Source organism: Odocoileus virginianus, chromosome 33, assembly GCF_023699985.2.
Source record: "Odocoileus virginianus isolate 20LAN1187 ecotype Illinois chromosome 33, Ovbor_1.2, whole genome shotgun sequence".
Taxonomy (NCBI): Eukaryota; Metazoa; Chordata; class Mammalia; order Artiodactyla; family Cervidae; genus Odocoileus; species Odocoileus virginianus.
The window spans coordinates 4,129,244-4,148,449 of NC_069706.1; the positions used below are offsets into that span (position 1 = coordinate 4,129,244).

General features: G+C 44.6%; 1 protein-coding gene and 1 non-coding gene across 14 annotated transcripts in view; one reads left to right on the plus strand and one right to left on the minus strand.

The window, feature by feature from the left end:
* The window catches only part of RBFOX1 (RNA binding fox-1 homolog 1), a 2,345,672-nt gene that overhangs the window by 58,237 nt on the left and 2,268,229 nt on the right, over nt 1-19,206 (plus strand). The window lies entirely within an intron of this gene.
* On the minus strand, nt 10,211-10,317 carry LOC139032900 (U6 spliceosomal RNA). Its single transcript, XR_011485539.1, has one exon. It is a non-coding gene; the product is annotated as a U6 spliceosomal RNA (small nuclear RNA).

A 19,206-nucleotide genomic window follows, 5' to 3' on the forward strand; every position in this document is an offset into this window, starting at 1 on the left:
CCAGTGTCGTGTCTTTTTGCCTTTTCATACTGTTCATGGGGATCTCACAGCAAGAATGCTGGAGTGGTTTGCTATTCTCTCCTCCAGTGGACCATGTTTTGTCAGAACTCTCCACTGTGACCCGTCCATCTTGGGTGGCCCTACACGGCATGGCTCATAGTTTCATTGTTACACAAGCCCCTTTGCCATGACAAGGAGTGTGTCATGGAGCCCTGGCAGGTCTGCACACACATGCACCCTTTCTTGTCCAGTCTCTTTGCTGAGTGCAGTCTTTCTGTTCAGTTCTCGGGACCTGGACCAGTGGCAGGAGCTTGATACCCTCCCCCCACCCCTTTCCCAACTGCTTATGAAAGGGACGATTTGCAGTCATGGCTCTGACACGTGGGAACATGAGACTCACTTGATTCTATGTATCTGTACTCGCTTTTATTTGACAAGCTCCTATTCTTACACAGTTGTGTGAAAACTAAATTTAGTCCAATCCAGTAAATTTTCTACCACATTCATTTTTATTTCATTTTAAAATTAATGCACAGTAAAATTTACTTTTTTGGGGGAGGGTGTATGGTTCTATACAATTTAACGCACGCACAGATTTTTGTATCCACCACCTCAGTCGGATGCAGGACAGTTCCATCAGGCCCAGACTTCCTAGGGCTGCCCCTTGGTAGCCACATGCTCCCCCCACAGCCCTGCCCTCTGACAACCACCAGTCTTTCTGTCCCTGTAGTTTTGACTATTTGAGAATACCCTATGAATGAAATCATACAGTATGTAAACCTTTTCAGACTACCTTCTTTCATAAGCATAACACCTTTGAGATGCACTTATGTTGTTGAATATATCCATAATTTCTTCTCACTGCTGTGTTATGTTCATGGATGGCTGTACCATAGTTTAATCCATTCACCCAGTGAAAATCGTTTGGGTTTTTTCCAATCTTCGGCAATTGTGCATAAAGCTGTTTTAAAACGTTCATGTTCAGGTTCCTATATAAACACAAGTTTTCATTTCCCTAGGGTAATGCCTATGAGTGGAATTGCTAGGTTCCATTGTAAGTGCCTATTTAACTTTATAAGAGATGCCAAACTGTTTTCCAGAGGGGCTGCATTGATTTACGTTCCCATCAGCTGTGTATAAGAGTTCCGGCTGTTTTGCATCTTTGTCAACACTTGGTATTTATTTATTTTTTAAATAATTTTATTTGTTTATTTACTTTTGGCTGTGCTATGTCTTCTGTGCAGGCTGTCTCTGGTTGCAATGAGGGGAGGTTACTTTTTCTTGTGGTGTGTGGGCTTCTCATTGCAGTGACTTCTCTCGTTGCAGAGCATGGGCTCTGGGGCGTGTGAGTTCAACAGTTGCAGTTCCCAGGCTCTAGAGCACAGGCTCAGTGGTTGTGGCCCACAGGCTTAGTTAGTCTATGGCATGTGAGATCTTCCTGGACCAGGGATTGAACCCGTGTCTCCAGCATTGGCAGGCGGACTCCCTGCCATTGATCCCCCTGGGGAGCCCCTGTCAGTATCTTTTATTTTAGTTACTCTGATAGGCATGGTATAGCATCTCTGAACCCCTTTTTAACCTTTTTTATTTTCCAAGGCTCACTCTGCTTCTGGCACTGGGCCCCCTGGGTCCTGGGATATTTTAAATTCAGAGAGGGAGAATGTGACTAGCAGAGTCTCAAAATTTATAAGCCTTGGCAGAGACATGGGAGTCAGGTCATTCTCCCACCAGGTAGACTTAGAGAGGCTTACACAAAGGTCTTATCAGCACCGACAATAACAAAGTAATTTTCCAAGTTCCTTCTGAGCACTTTGAACCTCACTCACACACTTGAGGATAGGGAGAAGTTATAGGAACTCAGGAGGACAATGTTTCCGTTGCATTTATTTGTTCAATAAGGACTTTCCCTCTCCTCTGGCATTTGAAATTGTCTGTTACTAGACAGACCCCCTGATGTCCAGGCCTTCCATCCCCATTCTGGACCTTACATCACAGAAAACGAAAGGCAGACGGCCCTCACTCTTCCTGGCCAGGTTTCAGAGCGCTGTGGCTACGCTGACATCGGTAGGCATGTCTGTTTAGCGAAGGCAATCCGTCACCATTAAAAAGAGAAACGTTTCGAAGCAGTCTGTTAATTCAGAACTGTAAAGCCTTGATGATGATGGTGTCTGGCAGCAGGTGGGGGAGGGAAAATATTGATACAAGAAAGTTTTCTGCCTGTTAGGCACTATCTGCTAATTCCATTTTAATATCAGACATCCAGATGATTAATATTATATCTCAGCAGAAAGCACAGCATGGACTCAGATATTAATTAATTCATTCATCTAGCAACGTCAAGAGAGTATCATGTACCAGGCACTGTGTGAGGAACTGAGGGTGCCGTCATGAACAAAAACAAAAAAAATCACTGCCTTGTGAAGCAGATATTCTGAAGTGGGGAGACCTTGATTGTTGAAGTATGTTAGAGAGTGATTAAGTGCTGTGGGAAAAGTCAGAGGAGGGCAGGGAATAGGAAATGCTGGGGACAGGAGCCTGATCTAGGAGAAGAACATTTACTGTTCCTTATGAGAGAACTGGGGATGGCAGATTCTGAGTAGTCATTGAATAAGTTTTCATCTGGAGAATCTGAAAGTCTGGGTTATGGACCCCCTACATCAACATACCCTCAGTTCAGTTCAGTTGCTCAGGCATGTCCGACTTTTTGTGACCTCATGGGCTGCAGCATGCCAGGCCTCCCTGTCCATCACCGACCCCCGGAGCTTGCTCAAACTCATGTCCATCAAGTCGGCGATGCCATCCAATCACCTCATCTTCTGTCATCCCCTTCTCCTTCTGCCTTCAATCTTTCCCAGCAATAGAGTCTTTTCCAGTGAGCCAGTTCTTCGCATCAAGTGGTCAGAGTATTGGAGCTTCAGCTTCAGCATCGGTTCTTCTAATGAGTATTCAGGACTGATCTCCCTTAGGAGTTAGGGATGAGACCCTGCCCCAGTCTGCAGAATCTGGGCCTGCCTGGGTGGGGTGGGGCCTGGGGACACGGGGAACAGCTTCCTGAGCGGTTACGGAGGACCCTAAAGTTGGAGGAAGTTTGAAGACCACTCTCTTAAGAGTCCGGGTTTAAAATAGGACATAAGCTTTCGGTTCCAGGAAATGATCAGAATCATCTCAAGCTGGGTCCAATTAAAAGAGCATTCACTGGTTTAATTCAAGTCTTGACACTGCCTGGCTCTGAAACGCGCGAATGTTAACGTCGCAGCTGTCACTGCTTAATTTTAGCCCTCAGAAATGCCCCAGCCTTCTCAGTTGGTTTCTGGGACCCTGATTGGCAGACACCCTCCCCCCACCTCCCCACCCTATGCAGGGGCGCAAGACTCCTAACTTTGGAAACAGGAGAGCTGCGTCCCCCTACCCAAATCCCTGGTCTCAGCTGTGAGCTGCCCTACTTTGCAGAACGAGAGTCTCTAAACTCATTAAACCAAAATGAAATCCAAGAAGATAATTTCCTTCCTAGCACCCCTCATAAAGCCACTGGCAGCTTTATCCATAGTTAAAACTTCTCCTCCTAAGCTGCTGTGGTCTGTGACTGGAAACGCTTGGAAGTAAAGCTTAGGAATAGTGTCATCCTTCCCTGGGTTTACATCTTCCTGCCTGTAGTTGTATCTAGGAATGAGGAGACTCCTAGGGGCTGGAGAAAGATTTCAGAAGAGTTGAAGGCCCTGGTGGGGACCAGAAAGTAGGCAAACATGGCCCGACATTGGTTAGGAGTCAGGCACCAGGACCAGTGATTTCTCAGCTAAATTAAAGCCTGATGGGCTGAATGTGTTCCCCCCTCAACCTCCCTAATTTATATGTAGAAGCTGCAATTCCTGAACCAGGGTCCAAGTGTGACTGTATCTGCAGACAGGGCCTTTAATGAGGTAATTAAGTTAAAATGAGGCTGTTAGGGTGGGCCCTAACCCAATCTGACTGGTGTCATCATAAGAGGAAATATGGACACACAAGGGCACCAGGGAGGCACATGCGGAGGAAAGACGGTGTGAGGACTCAGCGAGGTGGTTGTCTGCAAGCCAGGGAGAGAGGGCTTATCATAAAAACCCTGCTGACACCCTAATCTTGAACTTCTAGCTTCCAGAACTGTGAGAAAGTAAATGTCTGTTATTTAAGCCCCAAGCCTGTGATGTTTTGTTACGGTAGCCCTAGCAAATTAATACAGTGCCTTCAAAGAAAACTGTCTTGATGGCAAAGAATTGATAATGCCCAGAGACCCAGACCACAGAGCTTTTGCTAGGCTATTTATTTATGTTAGTTACAAAATCTAATGGTAAGGCTCAAATGGTGGTTATTGGTCAAACCAGTTGACATTAGTAACTTTGAAGTGTGCAGAAGCTAGTTTTACCCAGGTCTCCCATACTGCAGGCGGATTCTTTACCAGCTGAGCCACAAGGGAAGCCCAAGAATACTGGAGTGGGTAGCTTATCCCTCCTCCAGCAGATCTTCCTGATCCAGGAATCGAACTGGGGTCTCCTCCATTGCAGGTGGATTCTTTACCAGCTGAGCTACCAGGGAAGCCCCAGTTTTTAAATAAAGGTGATAAATACCAATCAGATTCTTGTAATACTGTTCAAGTTCTAAATAAATGTGATTCTGGATTTCTAAGCTGTTTAATTCAGTCAAACATAATTTCTCAGGTCCAACAAGCCCCACATCTGCACATGGCAGGTGTAACATGGAAACATCCGGCTCTTCTTAGTCCTAACTGGTCCCAGGCTTGTGCTAAGCTGCCAGCTGGCTGCTTAGGCCCACCCCCTGGCCTCAGCTGATTGGCCCAAGACTGGCCACCAGATTCAAGCTGGGCCAATCAGATTCCTGCATCCAGGAGTCAGAGGGGGAGATGTGAAACCCAGGTAGAGATGAGGCCATGCCTTGATTCCAGTTCCTCCCACGTGCATGTGAGGGTCCAGTGGGGTGAGGTCATCGAGGTGGGGCTTGGCTTGGGCATTTGTTCTGTTCCACACCTTTGCCTGTCTCCTGGGCTGTTCTGGGGCCAGTAGACTAGTCCTGGTATGTGCTTCTCATGGTAGTAGCAGAGCCCAGTCACATTAACTCTTTTCAAGCCTTTGGTGATATCAAATCTGTTGACATTTCATTGGCCAAAGCCAGTCACATGGCCACACTCAAGTCAAGGGTGGAGAAATAAGCTTCACCCTCTTGAGTGAGAGAAGTTAAAAGCCATGGCCAAAGGGTATGGCCGCAGGACAGGATAAAGAGGTGGAGCTGTGACTGCAATCCGTCACAGGCTCTCAGCAGCTCAGGTGATGGCCTTTGGGGAGGCACTGAGATGACACCCACCTGGAAGGAGGAGCCGTTGGCCCACAGGTTATAATTAGGGCTACTCCGTGTACCACCCTCTTCCCCAGTGGGATCTGCAAATTCCTCCCTTCCATCAAAACACCTCTGTAAACTTCAGGTGGGAACTCTTACTTTCCCCCCATGATGCCAGGCCCTAGGGGAGGGTTTTAGGTCTCTGGATATAAAATACTCAGATTAACCCCAAACCAGGGTCAGCCTTTATCAAATGGACTCGGGAGCAGGGTGTCTTTGGGGTTTCCTTTCTCTTTCTTGTGTCTGACTCATGCAAATCTCCACCTTTTTTCTTGGCTCCTTTTGAGCAGAGCCACTTTTAGGTGTTACATGACAGCACTTGTGGCTTCCTGGATGGCTTAGCGGTAAAGAATCCACCTGCAATGCCGGAGATGCAGGTTCGATCCCTGGGTTGGGAATATCCCCTGGAGGAAGAAATGGCGATCCTCTCCAGTAGTCTTGCCTGAGAAATCCCATGGACAGAGGAGTCTGGCGGGCAACAGTCCATGGGGTTGTAAACAGTCAGACATGATCAATGACCAAACACACACATGACAACACTTAGTTTGTCACCGATTCAGGAGCATTTTCCTCTTAACAGGAGGCTTTTAAAAGCCAAAAAAGCATTTAAGATCCAAAGAAATTGATTATATATTATAATTAATGATTGTGAAATTTATATTTATATATTATAATTATTGCATATAATTATATGTTACTGCATAATTATATGTTACTACATAATTATATGTTACTACACACTTAATAGTATATGTATAAATGTACATTTGTCTTCTTTTATTACAACAATAACACCCATACATGGTGGTAAAAACTCAAATGATATGGAGGAGTGAAAAAATCAAAAGTAAAATGCCCCTTCCATTCACCCTACATTCTCTGACCGTCTTCTTACTCCTCAGTAACTGCTTTTTAACCCCTTCTGTTTTTACTTGTTCTGGAAGTCTAAACTGTGCTTATACTCCTGTTTCTTTATCATTACTTTTTTTTTTTTTAACTGACCCTGCACCTTGTGCCTCCAGGATAAATATTTGTGAAATGAATGAAATGAATAGAAATAAATGAATGAAAGTTATAGCCTTAGCTCATGCCCCGCCCTATACGTCTCCTCCCACCCTCGTATTTATCTCTCTTTTTCTTCCTTTAGTTTGTTTATTTGGCTGCACTGGGTCTCAGCTGTGGTGTGAGGGGTGTTTGTTGTGTCATGTCAGACCTTCTGTTGTGGCTCATGGACTCTCCCTTTGTGGCACGTGGTCTCTCTCTTCTAATGATTAATTTTATAGCTTGAAACAACACACTCTGTTTTTTTTATTAACACCAGCCAGTATTTCTTGACTCTGTACTAGGCAAGGCAAGGAAATGAGTGTCTCTCCTTTCCTTCCACCTCTCCTGCACTCTTCAGTCTGCCTTCTGTTACTTTCATTAGTGAGGTTTACCATAGCGTTTATCTTCTCTTCACAGTCTATAGGTTGATTCTGCACCAGTAAGTGGCATATATGATGTCATGGTTCTATAACTGTTTCTCATTGTAGAATTTAGTTTGGGATTGAGTACATAAAAAGTGAGATGCGTTTTGGACATCTTATCTAGGTAGAATCATATACCATGTGGCCTTTCGCATCTGGCTTCTTTCACTCAGCATCATGTGTTTAGGGTTCATCCATTTTAGCATGTATCAGTATTTTATCTCTTTTCATGGTCGAATAGTATTTCATCATCTTGTATTTATTCATTCATCAGTTAATGGAGAGAGAGGAGACTAGTGGAAGCTTAGGGCTGAGGGTGGGCTTCCCATGTGGTTCAGTGGTGAAGAATTTACCTGCCAGTGCAGGAGATGCGAGTTTGATCCCTACCTCGGGAAGATTCCCTGGAAGAGGAAATGGCAACACACTCCAATATTCTTTTCTGGAAACCCCTTGGACACAGGAGCCTGGTGGGCTACAGTCCATGGGGTTGCAAAGAGTCAGACATGATGAGTGACTAAACACAACCAACAGCAACAAGGATAGAGGTATGGGGTGATTGGAAAGTGATGGCTAACGAGTATGGAGTTTCTTCTGGGGGTAATGAATACATCCTAAAATTAACTGTGATTATGGTTGCATAAATCTGTGTCTACACTAAAAGCCATTGAATCTTCCACTTTAAGGGATGACTTGTAAGATGCATGAATTATTAATATATTTCAGTAAAGCTGTTTAAAAAAGGAGATGTAAGCCTAGGTCACTAAATTTGTATTCAAGGAAGAATGTGCCATATTTCAGTGCTTCTAAGATGTACCGCCACCTCCCTTCATTTTTATATATATGTGTCTCAAATCACGGTGACATGTCATAGTCTAATTGTCAGTGCTTTGTCTCTCTTGATGGTTCCTAAAATAATACTGCATTTTAAAACCAACGACATCATAGATGCCATGAAATATAACAAGTAAGAATATCAAGGGGAGGGGAGAATTAATCTGTAACTATTTAATCAAACTAATATAAGATGCCTTTAACTTATCACTAAGATCATCCAGAGTCTCATTTCTTTTTCTTTTCTTTTTTTTTTGATGTTGCTGAGAGGCTTGTGGGATCTTAGTTCCCCAACCAGCAAGCGAACCTGGGCTCTCAGCCATAAAAGTGTGGAGTCCTAGCCACTGGACTGCCAGGGAATCCCGCAGAGTCTCATTTCTCTGTGTGTTACCTGCCCTTTGTTATCAACCTCTTTATAGTTATGGCCTGACCCCCAGGTTGGTGTAAATACACTAGCACTATTACTTCCTGTTTCTAAGAGGCCAGGTAGAGACAGGCTTTCTTTCAGTAAACCACATTAGAAAGGTTAAACTGAGCATTAAACATAAGGTTTGGCACACTATGATTTGTGAGCCAAATCTGATCTGAGGCCATTTTTTATAAATAAAGTTTTATTAGAACACAACCACACCACCCATTCATCTGCATGTCATGTGTGACTGCTTTCAAGTCCAGGGTAGAGCCGAGTGATTGACATATACACCATGGTTCAAAGCCTGAAGTATTTTCTGTCTGGCCATTCACAGGATGAGTTTGCTGATTCCCTGACTATATAGACAATGAAGCAGATGCTTCTCACTGGATCTACACCTTCTCTGACTCCTCTGGTTTTGGTTAGAAGTCCCAAAGATGCAAAAATGCCTCAAGGGGCCCTAGAGCTCCTCAGGGAGGAGCCAGGTCCCTAAGTGTATGTCCTTCTCCCCTCTCGAGGGCTGACTCAGGTCTAGAGCTTCTCGCAGGGGTCAGGCAGTGTTTGGGCCCGGCTTCCCAGGTGGCTCTGTGGCAAAGAATTCAGTTAAGATCCCCTGGAGGAGGAAATGGCAACCCACTCTGGTATTCTTGCCTCGGAATTCCCATGCGCAGAGTAGCCTGGCAGGCTACAGCCAGCCCATGGGTTCGCAAAGAGTTGGATATTACTGAGCAAAACAAACACATGAATAAAAGTGTCTGGGCCATGTCTAGGTTTGGAGGATTCTAGTAAATTAATGAAGAAGAAGAAGAAAGGGAGGAAAGAAGGAGAGATAGAAGGAAGCAAGGAAGGAGAAAAAATAATTTAAAAATGGGATTAAAGAAACTATGGTGTATTTTAAGTTAAACTTCTGGCACACTCATATATGCACACTTACACATGCACACAAACCATCAACTGTTCTTACAGTGTAATTTTATGGTCCCTAAGAAAAAGTCAGTTCAGATTGTGGTCTGGCAACAGGACACAGGTTAAGGTTGAATGATGAAATCATTTTCTTCTCACCACTGTCCGTTGATCTTGGTGGTTCTGTATAATTGAACCTGGAGGCTGATATCAAAAGTCTGAATGTGAGGCCCTCCATGCGTTTTGGTCTAGGACAGACGTTCCTTTTTCATTCCCCTTGGGACAGACCCCTCTCGGCCCCTGAGCCTTCTCCCCTGAGGCTTCCTGGGGTCCTTGTGTCCACAATGAGCTTGTTCTCTGGGCCACACACTTGGCATTTCACTGGGAGGTGCTGGTGACATCTAATTGGGATGTGATTTTCTCCTCGTCTCAGTGGCACAACCTTTGATGCATTTGTCTCCCCAGGTTGTGAGCGGGGGTGATGCCTTACTTACTGGATGGCTGCTGGGTTGACAGAAACTGAGATGTGCTTTTCAGGAGTCAGATGTGATTATTAACCTCTGTGTCTTCTTATGTCCTAGTATGCCAAGCATGGCTGTGTGCATGTATCTTATGTATCTAAGACTGCACATAGAGTAAAATAATATAATAGAAGATAATTTTAATATAGTGAAGTGTTTCCCATGACAACACAAGCTTTCTGAGGGCCAGGATTGCTTCCATCTTATTTATTATTCTTCCCTCAAACCCTTGAAGAGAGTCCAGCACATAATAATTACTGAGTAAATATTGAACATTGAACACATACGTGATTTCTTTTTTTTTTTTCCATTTATTTTTATTAGTTGGAGGCTAATTACTTTACATCATTACAGTAGTTTTTGTCATACACTGAAATGAATTAGCCATGGATTTACATGTATTCCCCATCCCAGTCCCCCCTCCCACCTCCCTCTCCACCCGATCCCTCTGGGTCTTCCCAGTCCACCAGGCCCAAGCACTTGTCTCATGCACCCAACCTGGGCTGGTGATCTGTTTCACCCTAGATAATATACATGTTTCAATGCTGTTCTCTTGAAACATCCCACCCTCGCCTTCTCCCAGAGTCCACAAGTCTGTTCTATACATCTGAGTCTCTTTTTCTGTTTTGCATATAGGGTTCTCGTTACCATCTTTCTAAAGTCCATATATATGTGTTAGTATACTGTAATGGTCTAAAAATATGGAACGCTTCACGAATTTGCGTGTCATCCTTGCGCAGGGGCCATGCTAATCTTCTCTGTATCGTTCCAATTTTAGTATATGTGCTGCCGAAGCGAGCACCGTGATTTCTTTTTAAAAAAATATTTATTTATTTGGCTGTGGTGGGTCTTAGTTGTGGCACATGGGATCTCCGTCGCCGTGTGCGGGATCTTTAGTTGCGGCGCATGGGATCTAGTTCCCTGACCTGTGATCGAGCCTGTGTGTATGTTAGTCGCTGTCATGTCTGACTCTTTGTGACCCCGTGGACTGTAGCTTGCTAGGCTCCTCCGTCCATGGGGTTCTCCAGGCAAGAATACTGGCATGGGTGGCCATTCCCTTCTCCAGGGGATCTTCCCAACCTAGGGATTGAACCTGGGTCTCCTGCATTGCAGGCAGGTTCTTGAATGTCTGAGCCGCCAGGGAAGCCCATGGGACCCCTGTGCTGGGAGCACCGAGTCTTAGCTGCCGGACCACCAGGGAAGTCCCTGATTTATGTACCATAAAATTAACATATTTTAACTGGACAATTCAATGATTTTTAGTAAATTTACTAAAGATATTTTTTTCAAATTGTGATTGCTGCATATTAATTGGTAATTTTTTTTGAAAATTCAGCAACATAGACGGTAAGAACTAAAAGTTCTCCCTATTTTCCAGCAAATTCCACTTGTCAGAGTAACCATTTCAAACAATTCTATACGATCCTTCTAGACTGTTTTCTGTGCCAACATAACACACAATTACAAAAACAAGCTGGTATCATCCATATTATTCTGCCATTTGTTTTTTCCACCAAAAATATATTGTAGTCTTCTTTCTCAAAGAACTTGACGCATTTTTTAAAACAGCTGCATAGTGTTGCATTGTGTGAATAAACACATTAAACTTTATTTTACCAGTTCTCTGTTGGTAAATATTAGCCTGTTTTTTAATTTTGTTTCTGCTGTTATAAATGAGGCTCTAATGAAGAGCATCGAAGGAATAGTTTTGTTCACTTGTTTTTAATTTTCCTATAGGATAGATACCCAGTGACTTATTTTGCTAGGTCAAAGGGTTTGTACAATTTCCCTTTGATAAGCTCTGTCAAAGTGCCTTCCAAAAATTGTTTCAATTTCTGCTTTTACCAACAGTGTTTGGAGTGTCTCTTTCCTCACAAACTTGCTGAGACCAGGATTTATAAATTTCTTACCTTTTTGGTTGTTTTCTACCCACTAAACTGCCAGTTTACCTTATTATCATTTAAAAAGAAATTCCTTTTTTTCTTACAGATTCAAGGGAATTCACTATATTTTACAGATATTAGTCTTTTGGTGTATTTGTTGGCTGAATTGTTGACTGGATGGCTTGCTGGTATGGGACAGTGGTGCAGCTCTGGGGGCTTCTGGGCACTCTAGGGGTTTAGATTGAAGAAGGGGAAATGTGGGGCTGGTTTTCCTGGTCATTTGAGACGTTGGCGGCAGTGGCTTTCAAGTCACCTCCATTTTCTCCTTGTACATTAGTGACCAGATTAGGAGATAAAATGGAAAAACGCTTGTGTTTTACTGGGGGGGGGTCACCCCACTAGACGCCCTTGGTGAGGGCAGAGCCTGCATCTTCTTCACTCATTGCTGTGTCCAGAGGACTCAGCAATGCTGCCTGGCACTTAGCCAGTGTTTATTGTATGAGTGAGTGAGTAGATCCTTTCATAAGGTGTCCTCAGACTGTGGAAACTCTGGGGTGTTGATCATGATGTTGATGATAATATCTCACCATCTATGAACTCTTCCTTGAAGCCAGGCACTCTGCCAAGGTCTTGGCGTTCCTTGTTTCATGTAATCCTCCCAGCAAGACTTGGTTGTATAGGTTATCATTAGCCCCATTCTACAGGTGAGAAAACTGAGGTTCAGAGAGGCTAAGTGACTTTCCCATGGTACCACAGGAAGGAGTTAACCCAAGATGTGGCCCTATGTGTGAACTTCTTATTGCTGCGTTCTCCTGGGTCAGGGCTTGTCTTTCCTTTAAGACGCTGGAAATTTATCTCGGGGACCCTGAGAGCCAGGATCAGAATGCTTGTCCTATCACTCTTTGACTGAAGGGGCAGCACTGAGACCCCAGAATTGGGCAAGAGTTAGGGGGCTTTCCTGGTGACTTAGTGGTAAAGAATCTGCCTGCCAGTGCAGGACATGTGGGTTCTATTGCTGGGTCAGGAAGATCCCCTAGAGAAGGAAACGGCAACCCACTCCATTATTCTTGCCTGGAAAATTCCATGGACAGAGGAACCTGGCGGGCTACCGTCCATGGGGTCACAGTCAGACATGACTTAGCGACTTAACAACAAGGGAGGCTGGAGATGGGCATTTCTTCCTGGGCATTTCCAGATAGTGACTCGGTACAGTTCCTCAGTTCATACAGGTCCTGGAGACTGTTCTTTATTGTCTGTGTGACATTAGGCAAGCTAGCACCCCTCTGAGTGCTGAGTTTTCTCATCTGTGAACCAGAGATGATACCAGAGTTCCCTTATGGGATTGTTCTGAGGTTTGGGTGAGATCATGTATGGAGGTGCCAGTCTTTCTCCGTGCTCACAGTTGGTCTCCATACGTGTGGACTGTCATCGGTTAGCACTGTGGAGAGCTTAACCCCTGGTCCTGCAGCTTCTTGGGTAGGGAGGCAACCTCTGTCTTCGCCTTCCTCTGTGAAGCAGGTGTGCCTGGCTGCCCTTGGGGATGGGCAGTGATGGCTCATTCGTGAAGCTGAGAGAGGAGCATCACCCTCCTGTGGGGCACAGCCGTCTCCAGCAGCTGGCAGGGCTTGGACGGGTCGGCCCCTCTCCTATAGGCACGTGCTCCTGGGCCAGTCTTGCCTTCACTCACAGTTCTCAGGTGGACTTTAAACATGCTCACAGCTTTCTAAAAGACTGCTTTATCTTCTCAGATGCCAGAGCTAATGGATTTATGGATTCCTCCTTCCACCGGGGATGTATGAGATGGCTTCTCTTCTCTCACTGGCTGAGTCCTACAACTATAAGTACCTTCCTTGCTGGAGTGCAGGGAGATTTAAGAGGTGCCAAATTAATTGCTTTTTCCAAGCCCAGCTGCAGAAAGGCAGCCAGACTCTTGCTATTTGCTCTCCCCCTGGGTGGGGAGCAGAGGAGCACCCTGTAGAGCCGAGGAGATGGCTGACCGGCAAGCAACTGCCTCGACGGTCCGGGTTTAGACGGAGCAGATGGCTCAGGTGATGGCAGAACCTCCCCTCGCTGGGTTTTGGCTGGCGGGGCTGTCGACCGGGTCTGAAGAAACTCTCCTTTTACCACTTCAGAATGATGGCCCACTGGGATGTGTTTAAGATATGTAATTTTTATTTTGTTAATGTGTCATGGTGAGTTTTCCTAAAGATCACTTTCCTTCCCTGGGGTGGGTGGTGGGGGCGGGGGGCTCCTGGACATTGATGAATGCATGTGTCAGATTTAACCAGTTCATTCTGATTTCAGAATGTCTTCAGACAAAGTGATTTGCTAAGTGTATGGATTATTTGGGGGTTTCCCAGGTGGTGCTAGTGGAAAGAAGCCCCCTGCCAATGCAGGAGACATAAGAACTGTGGGTTCCATCCCTGGGTTGGGAAGATCCCCTGGAGGAGGGCATCACAACCCACTCCAGTATTCTTGCCTGGGGAATCCCATGGACAGAGGAACCCGGAGGGCTACAATCCATAATAAATAGTAAAGTCGCTCAGTCGTGTCCGACTCTTGCGACCCCATGGACTGTAGCCCACCAGGCTCCTCTGTCCATGGGATCTTCCAGGCAAGAATACTGGAGTGGGTTGCCATTTCCTTCCCCAACAGTCCATAGGGTCGCAAAGAGTCAGACACAACTGAAGTGACTTAGCATACATGCATGGATTAGTTTATAGACCCTTTAAAGGCTTTCTTTTCTTGCATAAGAGAGTGCAGAAATTAAAAATAGCCCCTCATCAGACTATGCAACCTAATATCTCTGTTAGTTTTATTGTAGCCTGGTTCCAAGAACATTATCTGGTATAGAGTTAGGTACTCAATAAATATTTGCCTAATAAATATCCTTGAGTATCTGGTTTGGGAACCATCTTACTCCTTTGTTACATAAGTTAATGGATACATGGATAATATGATTCTGGAGGAGATGGAACTTTCTTTAGGCTCACGAGCTCTGTGCCTGACTACATAGTTGAGAACCAGAAGTGGCCTGCTGACTGAAGATAGAATCATTGGGAAGGCAAGAAGGGGGATGAATTTTTAGAATATAAATAATTTATAGCCTTCTTTTAAGGAAAGAGTGTGACACAGGCTGAGAAGCTTTGGAGATGATGGTGCTGGCTACTGTGCTTGTTACTAACCCTTTTTGAAGGGTCTTCACAGGTAACAGCTCCTCTTCTCTGAGAACGGAAAACCTCATGATAGGCCTTGGTAGTCATTTTTTTTTTCTCCATGGATAAAAAGTTGGCCAAAGCTGATTGGATAAGAGATGAGCACATGACCAAATCTGGGCCAATCAGATTCTGTCCCCTGGGAATTTATAATTGGGAGCTAGTCATGCTTGTTAATTTCCACCATTGCTTCTCTGTGTGAACTGGAGAGCTGTGAGTTGGGTATTTCTTGTCAAGGAGAGGTGGGGACAACTGATTTGCAGAAAGAAGATGAAGGAGACCTGGAGAGAGAAGCGGAAACTAAGGTCATTTGATCCCAGAGAGATGGTGAGAGTAACTTTGGTGACAGCTTCCCCTGGCGTCTGTATGCTCCCCCTGCCACTGGGTTGGATAAGGTATTACTGTAATATTTAGTGTGTTATAATTACTGTTGGGCTTTCCTGGTGGCTCAGGCTGTAAAGAATCTGCCTGCAGTACAGAAGACCCAGGTTCAATCCTTGGGTTGGGAAGACCCCGTTATGTTATAATAAGATGTGAGTTTAAACCAGTTTATGTGTACATCCGTCACTTTCAACTAAAATGACCTTAACAAAGGCAGTGATCATTAAGAGACCAATCTCCAGTTAGTTTTTGGTGGAGAATTTAGATGTCTCCAAAGGCTAGAACCAGCCTTGGTAGTGAGTCCTCAGAGAAAAATGGCCAGAGAAAATGGGTCAGAGTTGATAACAAACCTTCCCATGTGGAGCCTTGAAGCTAAGACAAGGATGCTTTGGGAGCCAAGTAGGAGACCCTTCCTTGCCTGGGGGCTGAGAAGAAGCCACAGGACCCAAGGAGGCTGTAGGATGACAGGAGGCTGAAGGTGAGGACCCATACCCCAAATTTCAGGTGACCTTGGGAATCTCATCAGACCTTGGGGGTGGTGCCAGATTTAAATTTCAAGCTGTTAAGAAATGCATGGAGAAAGGTAAATGGCCTGTTCACCCGGTGAGCAGTGTCAGTTAAATCAACACGTGACTAGATTTGAATTACCTTAAAATAATGGACATGAATTTGATCAGACTCTGGGAGATAGTGAAGGACCTACAGTCCACGGGGTCACAAAGTGTCGAAATGACTGTGTGACTGAACAACAACAAAGGAATCTGAGCTTTAATCTGTCCTTCTTTTTCCTGGTATTCTATTTTACGTGCATTTCTTCTGCAAAGGTCTAACTTACTCTTGATTGAATTATGACAAAAGGCAATTTTCCACATATAGGGTTTTCTGTGTTTGCCCATAAACCCAAAGTACATTGTGTGGCTGCATTAATGTACTGTCCTCAGACTATTAAGTAGATTACTAAAAAGTGGGGTGGAGGGAGACAATTGGACCAGAGTAGTGATTTTCAAATCTTTTTCTTCCTATCATTGAGATCATATAATGATGATAAAAATGTTGCTTTAAGCATAAACTTTTATTATTAGCTAAGGTTTCCTGGAAGGCTGTTTTTGAGAAGGATTCTGAGACTGTGTCTAGGCTTAGTGGGAAAGAATTCTGTGATATATTAGTGATGCCTGCCACAGGCACATAATTGGGAGTGCTGGCTGGCATTTGTCATTCCTAAACTCCTGGAGAAATTTTTGGTAATAGTCAATGAACACATTCATGAAGCATCTAGTTTATGGGTGGAATTGAGGTCAGTGATGTAAAGGTTTTAGAGATGTGTACTGGCCTTGCCCCTAGGAAATTTCCACTAGTTCAGTTCAGTCACTCAGTTGTGTCTGACTCTTTGCAACCCCATGGACTGCAGCACAACAGGCCTCCTTGTCCATTGCCAACTCCCGGAGTTTACTCAAACTCATATCCACCGAGTCGGTGATGCCATCCAACCATTTCATCCTCTGTCATCCCCTTCTCCTCCCGCCTTCAATCTTTCCCAGTATCAGGGTCTTTTCAAATGAGTCAGTTCTTTGCATCAGGTGGCCTAAGTATTGGAGTTTCAGCTTCAGTATCAGTCCTTTCAGTGAATATTCAGGATTGATTTTCTTTAGGATGAACTGGTTTGATCTCCTTGCAAGTCCAAGGGACTCTCAAGCATCTTCTCCACTACCACAGTTCAAAAGCATCGATTCTTTGGCACTCAGCTTTCTTTATAGTCTGACTCATACATCCATACGTGACTGCTGGAAAAACCACAGCTTTGACTCGATGGACCTTTGTTGGCAAAGTAATGTCTCTGCTCTTTAAAATGCTGTCTAGGTTGGTCATAAGTTTTCTTCCAAGGAGCAAGCATCTTTTGATTTCATGGCTGCAGTCACCATCTGCAGTGATTTTGGAGCCCCTCAAAATAAAGTCTGCCACTGTTTCCACTGTCTCCCCATCTATTTGCATGAAGTGATTGGGCCAGATGCCATGATCTTAGTTTTCTGAATGTTGAGTTTTAAGCCAACTTTTTCACTCTCCTCCTTCACTTTCATCAAGAGGCTCTTTAGTTCTTCACTTTCTGCCATAAGGGTGGTGTCATCTGCATATTTGAGGTTATTGATATTTCTCCCAGCAATCTTGATTTCAGCTTGTGCTTCATCCAGCCCAGCATTTCTCATGATATACTCTGCATAGAAGTTAAATAAGCAGGGTGACAATATACAGCCTTGATATACTCCTTTCCCAATTTGGAACCAGTCTGTTGTTCCATGTTCTGTTCTAACTGTTGCTTCCTGACCTGCATACAGATTTCTCAGGAGGCAGGTCAAGTGGTCTGGTATTCCCGTCTCTTGAAGAATTTGAATAGTTTGTTGTGATCCACATAGTCAAAGGCTTTGGCATAGTCAATAAAGCAGAAGTAGATGTTTTTCTGGAACTCTCTTGCTTCGATGATCCAACAGATGTTGGCAATTTGATCTCTGGTTCCTCTGCCTTTTCTAAATCCAGCTTGAACATCTGGAAGTTCACATACTGTGAAAGTCTGGCTTGGAGAATTTAAAATTGATATAAATCAAGCATATAGACATGGAACAGCACCTAATAGTTTAAATAGCAGCAACTAATAGTCCAATGATTAATCAGTTCACGCAGAATGTTTACCGCGAGCCAAGCACTGTCCATGGTGCTGGAGACACAGTGATGCATATACAAGACAGATCAAATTCCTACTTTAGAGTGGGAGACAAAATGGCAAACAAGCAAAAACAAGCAAATTATATAATTCCAGGTAGTGACAAGTGTTCAGGAGAAAAGTACAGCTGGATGAGTGGGAGGAAACTGAGGGAGCTGTGTGGCTATTTTAGACAAGGTTTCAGGGATATCTTTTCAGAAAAGATGACATTTGAGGAGAGACCTGTGTGATATGAGGGAGCCAAATAAACAAAAACATTCATGAGTGTCTGTGGAAAGATTTTTCCAGGTGGAGAGAACGGCAAGTACAGAGACCCCGAGGGAGGAACAAACCTGGTGCATTAGAGGTACAACAAGGAGGTCAGGGTAACTGGAGCAGAGTGAGTGACAGAAGGGTATGGAGAGGTGAGGTTGGAGAGGCTGGCAAGGGACACGCCATGCAGGCCTTCTTAGATCATGGTGAGGAGTTGAGAGTCTTGCTTTGAGTTGGATGGGAAGCAACTGGAGAGTTTTGCATGGGGAATGACATGGTCTGATTCATGCTGAACAGTTGCACTGGGTGCTATTTGAAGACTGGACTATTGAGGGACGAAAGAGAACCAGGGTGCTCCCTTAGGACGTAGCTGCCGTATTGTCCAGGAGAGACTGTGGTGGCTAGAATGAGGTAGTCATCATGGTGCTGATGAAAAGTGGTGGGTTCAGGATATATTTAGAATTGGGGCTGACAGCACATGCTGATAGGTAAGACATGGTGTGGGGAGAGAAACTGAGATATCTCATAGGATTTTTTTGCTTGAGCCCAGGGCCAGCTTCATGGACATGCAATTTCTGTACAGTGGCCTGGGCCCAGGGATGACAGGGACCCTGTGCTTGGTTTAATGTTCTGTGCTGACATCTTGAAAGTCACAGTAATTCTGAACAGAGGCTTTTCCACTTTATTTTGCACTTGGTCCTGCAAATTATGCAGCTGGCCTTGCTTGAGCCAGGAGGTGAATGGTGGCCCCATTTATGAAGATAGAGGGGGCCAGAAGAGGGATATTTGGGGGAGGATAAGAGGCTGGTTAGGCACCCCAGTGGAGCTGCTGAGTTAGTTGTCTAGCAGAGTCTTCAGAAGGGAAAGGCTCTCGGTCAGGACTGGAGTCATGGAGGTCATTCTGAAACAGGTGAGATTTGAACTGGCCTTTTGAGAAGAGAATATGCCATGTCTTGTCCCCACCATCTGCACAGAAAAGGGGTTGGTGGCGGGCAGGATGCTGGTTATGTCCTTTAGCGTGGCCTTTGTTTTCATTTTTATTCCAAACCATAGGATGGAGAGTCCACACTGACTTACTGGACAAGCATAGTTTTTCCACTCCTGATTGCTTTGTTCCTATCCACCCTTTCCTCCAACACCATTATTTTGCTGATGCCTGGGGTGACCAGCGGCTCCAAAGGAGACTTGAGGAGGCTTAGCCGCTCTGGCTTTGGAAACTCAAATCTGCCATGTGACAAGTCTCAGGT